This window comes from Macaca fascicularis, chromosome 8 (assembly GCF_037993035.2).
Source record: "Macaca fascicularis isolate 582-1 chromosome 8, T2T-MFA8v1.1".
In the NCBI taxonomy this organism is placed as follows: Eukaryota; Metazoa; Chordata; class Mammalia; order Primates; family Cercopithecidae; genus Macaca; species Macaca fascicularis.
In genome coordinates, this window is record NC_088382.1 from 110,917,716 (window position 1) to 110,926,048 (window position 8,333).

Here is an 8,333-nt window from a genome sequence, read left to right on the forward strand (position 1 = left end):
AGTTGGAGAACAACCTGACCAACATGGAGAAACTCTGTCTCTACTAAAAATACGAAAATTAGCTGGGTGTGGTGGCACATGCCTGTAATCCTAGTTACTTAGAAGGCTGAGGCAGGAGAATCGCTTGAACCCGGGAGGTTGCGGTGAGCCAAGATGGCGCCATTGCACTCCAGCCTGGGCTACAAGAGCGAAACTCCATCTCAAAAAAAAAAAAAAAAAAAAAAAAAAAGGAAGAGAACTGTGACCTTGGGTACCAGGACAAATACCAAGGAGAGATCTCACTAGAGAGGGTTCTCTCTCCTTAGCATGTCTGTCCTCGGTCTAGATCCTCAGACTGGCCTCCCTGAGCATTTCTGAGTCTGAGAGCAAACTGCCTGCAAGCACTGCCTGAGGAAGACGATGTGGCCAGCTGCCCTGGTCAGCATTTCAGATGAGGAAAGACCATCTCCAGCTTGCTTGAAAGAGAAACAAGGAAATGCTCAGGGAGCAGCCGAGCTGCGTCCATCACCACCTCTCACTCTGGCACCCAGGGAGATGGGACCCGGGTGCCCCGAGAAAGACTGACAGAACAAGGCGTGGGAGCTGAAGGCTGAGGGCTGGAATCCATCGGGCTCTGAGATCATGGCTCTACTCCCTCATCAGCTTCAGAATCCAAGACCTCCCTTTCCTTTAAGATTCTTGATAAATTCCAGAGCAGAAGCGGGAGAAGCAGGAAGTTCAGGTTCAAGGTCAGAAGAGGTGGTGGTGTGGGATTAGCAGCTCGGGCCAGTTACCTGAATTTATCTGGAGAGAAAAACAGGGTTGCTCCCTTTCCTAACATGGCAGGATACTAGGACAGCCCTTGCTCCCCAAGGGCGCCTGGAAATGAATTCCAGTGGGTCTAGGAGAGGGAAGTGGCGATGTTTCCCTCCACTCTTCGGAGAAGTAAGACAATTCGCCAGCCTAGAGCGCTGGCAGAGCATAGAGTGATTCCTGGTTTGCTGGCTGATCTCCGCTGCCCAGCTGGACTGTGTTTCAATCAGCAACAGAATCCCAGGCAGTGTTTTTTGCTCTTCTGAATAGCAGAGGCACTTTTTATGCAGTTACAGGATAATTTCCTAACAAGTGCATGATTTCCTGCTTAGATACTTAGAGTGAATGGCCCTCAACTCTGCTGCACATTTAGATCACCCAGGACAGTTGAAAGCCCCCAAAGCCTGGAACTCACCCCGATCAGTTAGGTCAGCATTCCTGGGGTGGACCTCGGACACCGGGGTTAGAAAAGCTCCCCAGGTGATTCTAATGTGCACCAAAGGTTGGAACCAGCCGTTTAGAATCATTTAGGACTCTGCTGACATGTCACCTCCCCCAAAAGGCCAGCCAGTTTCAAAGAGCCTGCTTATTTTTTTCTGCTAACAGATATTACATGACAGAGTTATTTGTGTGTTTGTGTTGTCGGACTGCTCAATTAGAAAGTTCTGCATGGGCAGGGGCGTCAGTGAGCCATCTGTGTTGTTTGCCACCATAACCCGGTACCCAGAACTGAGCTGGCAGAGAGGAAGCACGGTCTGAATCGTGGCTGAGCGAATGAATACATGACTAAGAGGCGGTTTTTATACATTTTATGATCCATTCACAGGCTTGTGGTGGATGAATAATGTTTGTAAGATTGCAGGAGAGTGTGTCAGAATGGAGACTGTCCCTAACTCCAGGCTCTGGGGGTAGAGCACCCTTCTATTAGGGAGTTGGTAAAATCCCTCAAAAATCACACTAGATCGCCCTGCAGAGTGCGGTCCACAGCGCCATCTGCTGCTCAAAATGTAGAACTGGGTTTATTTGTCTAAGATCTGGGAGGGTTGCTTCAAAGTGTCTCCCAGAGAAAAGGAGCCACAGGCAAGCCTCTTCCTGGACACAGTCAACAGTTTGGGTGTACACCATTGTGTGTGTGAGTGTGAGTGTGAGTGTGTGTCTGTTTGTGCATATGTGTGTGTGCCTGTAAACAGTGACAGTGATTGAGATTTTACTTAAAGCACAAATGCAAAACCAAAGCCAACCACTCTTTTAGGATTGACCAAAGCAGTGAAGAATCTCTGGGTCAGGGCCAGAGAAGTCAAACCTAAGAATTGTGAAATAACTCCAACAAGTAAAAAATGTCCAGCGTGAAATGAGTGGGAGATTCCGCTCTCTCTCTCCCAACATCTGCTGCGTTCGGGCCATACCAAGGTGACCACAGAAAGGGCTGTTTGGTGGTCTTTGATCAGTTCCTGGAGCTAAAATGACAAGAGGTCCCAGCTGTTAGAAGAGCTATTTCAAGTACTTAAGCAGGCTTCCAAATGCTTACCTTATGTTCATTAAGCTTGAGACTGGTTTGGTATTTTTATACTGTAACCTGATCTTTAGAATGAAAGCTTCATACTCTCTGTCTGTCTGTGTGTCTCTCTCACACACCCTACACATGTACACATGCAAGATTTAATATATTTGGAAGCTTCTCTTTGACCCTTACAAAAATAATGTAGTCTATTTCAACTTGAAAATATTGTTGAAGGCCAGAAATAATCTCTGGGGGAGATGAGGTTACTTAACCTGGAGAGAAGAAAGTTGATTTAATAAAATCTTCAAGTGAAGCGCAGGTCTTGATTAGGTGGGCACAGGACTAAAAGATGTGTGGGCTAGTTACACCATAGGGGCTTCCCTTTATGGAGTTCTATGCAGAAAATACCATGATATCGTGTGATAAACATGCTCCCCTGAGTGACAGCCAGTCATGCTTAAGAGAGTTCTAAGGTCTACTAAGGACCATTATGCCAAATATGGGCACCAGCTGTTCTCCAAAGTACAGGGGTGAAAACAAAGAAAACTGGCTTACAATATGGCTTGAGGAATTCAAGCAAACATCAAGAATTTCTCAACAGTGAATTATTATGTTCTAGACCAAGCCATAGAGGAAAGGTATAAATATCCTTTTTATTGGTGACTCTTTTCAAGATAGGACACATTCTTATCTGAGATTGCTGGTGTCTGAGATTTTTAGGAATTGGAAGCAGTGAATATAAGAAATGATTTCTGTGGTCATTCAGCAAATATTTAATGAGCACCTGGTCTCCATCAGGCCCAGTCGTGGTTCCTGGGGAGAATCCAGGCTTGTATACGACCTGGTCCTGCCCCTCTGGGAGGATGAGGTGAGGATGGGAGGAGCAGTGAGAAAGATGCAAAGAGACACCAGACACCCCAGAGAGGATGCTGCTCATGGGGCTGACCAGGCTGTGCTGGAGTTGAGCCTTGGAAGGATGGGTTGGATTTTGTTTGATGGGACAGCTGGGAGTGAGGCAAGGTGGGTGCAGCCAGGCCAAAGTGACTCAGAGTGAAGACCCAGTCTTAGGAATCCACAAGTCAAGTCTGAGGGATGGTGGGTCATTTGGGTTGGAGCAGATGTATGTAGGGGGCAGTGGTGATAGATAAATAGAGAAAGGTAGTAGTGGGTGACCTCAAATGCCAAACTAACGAATTTAGACTTTGTTCAGTGAGCAACAGGATGGTAGTTATGACCTTCAAGATGCCAGCGGCCTAAAGAAATGGTGTGTTCTGAGCCTATGGTTTATGCTACTGGAGTCACAGGGATCCCCCGAGTCCTAGAGAATCTGGGAACAGCTAAGGGGAAGATTACTGGTGGCTTTTTCAGAAGAAAAGGTAGTTATTTCATGGAAGATGCCAAGTTCCACCAAACATGCTTGAAACGCCACTCAGGGAACATCACCTAAACAGCATCACCTTACAGTAGCGTCAGTAGACTTCCGCCTTATCGTGTTTATAAGTCATAACCTTATCCAGACAATAGCCCTGCTAGTCTACAGACTAAGAGGTGTATAAACCTCTAGCTGTTTTTCCAGGAGGAATATCCTTCCTTGGTAATTTTGAGCATTCATCTCAAAATAATTTGGGATAATCTTATGTATCTCCTTGGTATTTTGAGTGTGCTTTATTTCCTTTATTTTAGATTTTTACTTACACTGTATTCATTCCTTATGATTGGCCTAGTGTTATTTGGAGGCCTTTTAAAAACTGAAATCCTTCTGGTATTTCCAGGATAAGAGAAGCAAAGTGATTAAAGTTGGACTCTTGAGTCAAACTTCCTGAGAACATACTGACCTTGGGCAAATTACTCACCCTCTCTAGGCCTCAATTTCCTCATCTGTAAAATGGGGATAGCAATGCTACTTACTACCTGATTGAGTTGTGAGGACCAAGTGGTGTGATACCTGTAAGGTGATTAGAAGAGTGTCCAACACTAACGCATACTGGAAGCCCAGTACGTGCTATTTCTGTCACTTTACTTTCTGTACTTGGGTCAGAGTTGGCCTCTGTTAACAAATCTGGCTCTGGCTTAGTCTCTGATTCTTGTAGCAAGAGCCCTTTCTTTCCTGGCCCTGCCACCTCCTAGACCTCAGGTCCTGCCCTCCCCCTTTACCCTCCATACTCAATGACACCAAACTCTGCTTCCCAGAAACGCTGTGCCCCTTCATGTGTCAATGGCTCTGCACACGGCATTTCTGGGGCTTTTTACATTACATCTCCTCTCCATTCTTTAAACCCAGCACAGGGGTCACCTGCCCCGAGAAGACTCCCCTGCCGTCCACACTGGCTCCCGCCATGCCCACCCCAAGGAGAGCAAGCGCCTGCCTTCTGTGACAGCTGGACCTGCTCATATTTCTGTCTCTGTGTCCACTGCCCTGGTGGGTAGTTACTTGTTCACAGGCTTTTCTCCCTCGCTGTGCTGCAGGTCCGGGAAGACCAAGACCTCGTCTTACTCATGTGTGTATTTGTAACACCAGCATGACGTGAGCCAGAGCAGGGGCCGAGTGAGGGTTTGCTCAGTTGAACTAAGTGGGGCTGAGAAGATTCAAGAGCCTGCTTGGAAGTGCCAGATGTGTAACAGATTCTGTCTGGTGCTTTGTGGGAACACTACCTCAATGAGTAGCATTCCATAGAGCTCAAGGTCTAGTTAGGGAGTTCATAGCCCGTAGGTGACAAAGGCCAAAGGGAGTCAAATAACAAAATAATGGAGAGCTGGTAAATATCAAGTCCAAGTGCTAAGGATGGGATGGAGTGAATTTGAGTCTGGAGATAAGGGAAGCAAAAGACCAGGATTTGAGGAAGGAAGGAGGAGGGAGAGGCAGGTTGGGTAGGGCAGGGCAGGAGGCTCAGGCATTCCAGGCTGAGGGCAGGCCTTGGAGAGCCTTGCATATCTCAGAGATGGCACCTTCATGCCCTGGACGGGGCAATAGTCTGCAAGAAGGGCCTGATAAGGGAGGAGCTTAGAGGCAAGAACTAAGTAGGGAAAACCATAGACTCTTGGCCAAGGGACCTTCATAATACATGACTTATTCTGCTAGTTTTTAGGTTCTTTTAATGAGTCTTCAATACTTTTTTGTGGAATGAATAAGCAAGGGAGGAAACCAGATGTGGAAGAAGGAAGATGAGCTGTGGACTTAGTCACCTGGGTTTGAATCTTGAAGTCACTACCTGCTGGTTCTGTGACGTAAGCATGTTCCCAATCTTCTGTAAGCCTCAGTGTCCTCATCTGTGAACTGGGGATGACACATGCTTCATTTTGGGGTGGGGTCAGTTTTATTTAGATATAATTTACATACAGTAAATGTTCACCAATTTTAAGTGTTCCCAATTAAGTGATTTTTAGAAATCAGGTATGTTGTTGTGTAACTACCACCACAGTAAAGATACTAAATTTTTACATCACCCTCTAAAATGTCCTTATGTCCCTTGCAGTCAATCCCCTTCTCCTACTCCTGCCCCTGAGCAACCAATGGCCTGCTTTCCGTTACCATCATCTTGCCATTTCTAGAATTTCATACACATGGAACCATGCTGTTATAATCTTTATGCCAACCTTATTTTTTTAACTTTGCATGATGTTTTTGAAATTCATCTATGTTGTTGCTATTATTAAGAATTCCTTTCTTTTTTGCTCAGTGGTTTTCTATTTTGTGAATATCCTACAATATATGTTTTTCTATTTATCCATTGGTGGACATTTAGGTTGGTGTCAGTTTTTACGTACTATAAATAAAGCTACTCTGAGTATCGGTGCATAAGTCTTTGGGCAGACAAATATTTTCATTTCTTTTGGATAAATACCTGGGAGTCAAAGTGCAGGGCATATGGCAGCCTTTATTTTAAAAACTACCGATCTGTTTTTCAAAATGGCTACACCATTTTACATTCTTACCAGCACAGCCTGAGAGTGCCAGTTCTCCAGATCCTCACCAACATTTGATATTATGTGTCTTCTAAAATTGTAGCTATTCTAGTGACTGTACAGTGGTAATTTATTGTAGTTTTAATTTTCACATTTTTCTGATAACACGTTTTATGTAGGTAGCAGCACTTCATGTATCTTCTTTGGTGTAGTGTCTGTTCAAAAAGTTTGCCAATTTTTTTTACCTAAATTGAGTGGTTTATTTTCTTAATATTTTTGAGTGGTAAAAATTTATTATATATGATAGATCCTTGAACCACGTGTGGGTTAGGGGCACCAACACCCCCCCAACTCCTGCAGTTGAAAATCCACATATAAATTTTGACTCCCCCAAAACTTAACTAATAGCCTATTGTTAACTGGAAGCCTTACCACTAACATAAACAGTCGATTTATACATATTTTGTATGTTACACATATTATATACTGTATTCTTACAATAAAGCTAGCTAGAGAAAAGAGTTATTAAGAAAATCATAAAGAAGGTAAAATACGTTTACAGTACTGTACCGTATTTATCAATACCGTAAGTTTCTATTGTCTGTTTACAAGATGAATCCTCTGTCTAAAATGGCAACTGCAGCTACTACAAGCCTCAATCTATGGTACATCAAGAAACTCAACCTTTTCCTGTACTGACATTACTTTTCTTGCTTCTTGGGAGCACTTCCAGCATCACTGGTGGCACTTCATACTGGTCCCATGGTGTTCAAGGATTACAGTATTACAACGAACACAATGAAAAATACCTGAGAACCAACAAAGATCACTTTTTATTTGGATGTGCAGCTTACTGGAGAGACGAACTGCCCACATGGAGATGAATAGCTTACATGGCATGTTAAGTGGATATTCTTAAAATGTAAGCTTCACCACAATAACAGCAGGAGGTGCCTATGAAGTTATTACAGTACCACAGGATGTACTATGGTTAATTTACGCAGTTCTGATTTAATACTCCATCTTTATGTTTGTTTCCATTTCTTTTGATTGTGAATGGTGCCATGTACAGTCCGCGTTTGTGTGTGTAAGTTTTGTTAACTTTTAACTTTATGTGAAAGATTTGTGTATATTTTATGGTAGTCAATGATAAAATAGACTAGTATCTACATACATTTTATGCATTCATGGCATACCTAACTTTTTCTTAATTTTAACATTTCTAGGCTACACAGTTCATCTTTGAATTTTTTCAAATTATTGCAAATCTACAAAAAGTTTTTCAACATATGTATTGAAAAATATCCACGTAGTGTTATAGCTCTTTTAGAATTTGTCTAGCAGCTTTTCCAGTATTCACCAGAAAGTCCCTAAAAAAATGAAAGAAAGGAAGGATGGAAGGAAGGAAGGATGGAAGGAAGGAAGGAAGGAAGGAAGGAAGGGAGGGAGGGAGGGAGGGAGGGAAGGAGGGAGGGAGGGAGGGAGAGAGAGGGAAAGAAAAAGAAAGAAAGAAAGGAGGGAGGGAGGGAGGGAAGGAAGGAAGGAAGGAAGGAAGGAAGGAAGGAAGGAAGGAAGGAAGGAAGGAAGATCCTGCAGCCTCAGCCTCACAAGTAACTAGGCTTACAGGTATGAGCTGCTGTATCTGGCAAACTTTTTTTAAAAAGTTTTAAAAAAACTTTTTAAAATTAAATTTCTCTCTGCATTTCATTTTGTAAAATTTCTATTGTTTTGTCTTTTTTCTATTCTTTTGTCTCCTTTTTGTAGAGATGGGGTCTTGCTACGTTACCCAGGCTGGTCTCAAACTCCTGACCTCAAGTGATCCTCCTTCCTTAGCCTCCCAAGGGGTTGGGATTACAGGCATGAGCCACCCTGCTTGGCCTCTTTCCATTTTTAAACAGTGTCTTTTGAAGAACTAAAGTTGTTAATTTTGATGACGTCCAATTTATTAAGTTCTTCTTTTGTACTTCAGGCTTCTTATGTTCGATTTGAGAAATCTTTCCCAAACCTAAGTCACAGAGATTTTCTTGTGTTCTCTTCTGAAAGTTGTATAACGTTATGTCTTACCCTTAGCTCTATGGTTCATTCAGAGTTAGTCTTTCTGTATCGTCTGAGATAAGGGTCGAGATTTATTTTCTTA

The 8,333-nt window shown here is 43.3% G+C and overlaps 1 non-coding gene across 1 annotated transcript; it reads left to right on the forward strand.

Annotated features, from left to right (window-relative positions):
- Window positions 1-7,506: 7,506 nt before the first annotated feature.
- Window positions 7,507-7,568, forward strand: LOC123575372 (U7 small nuclear RNA). Its single transcript, XR_006700666.2, has one exon. It is a non-coding gene; the product is annotated as a U7 small nuclear RNA (small nuclear RNA).
- Window positions 7,569-8,333: the final 765 nt, after the last annotated feature.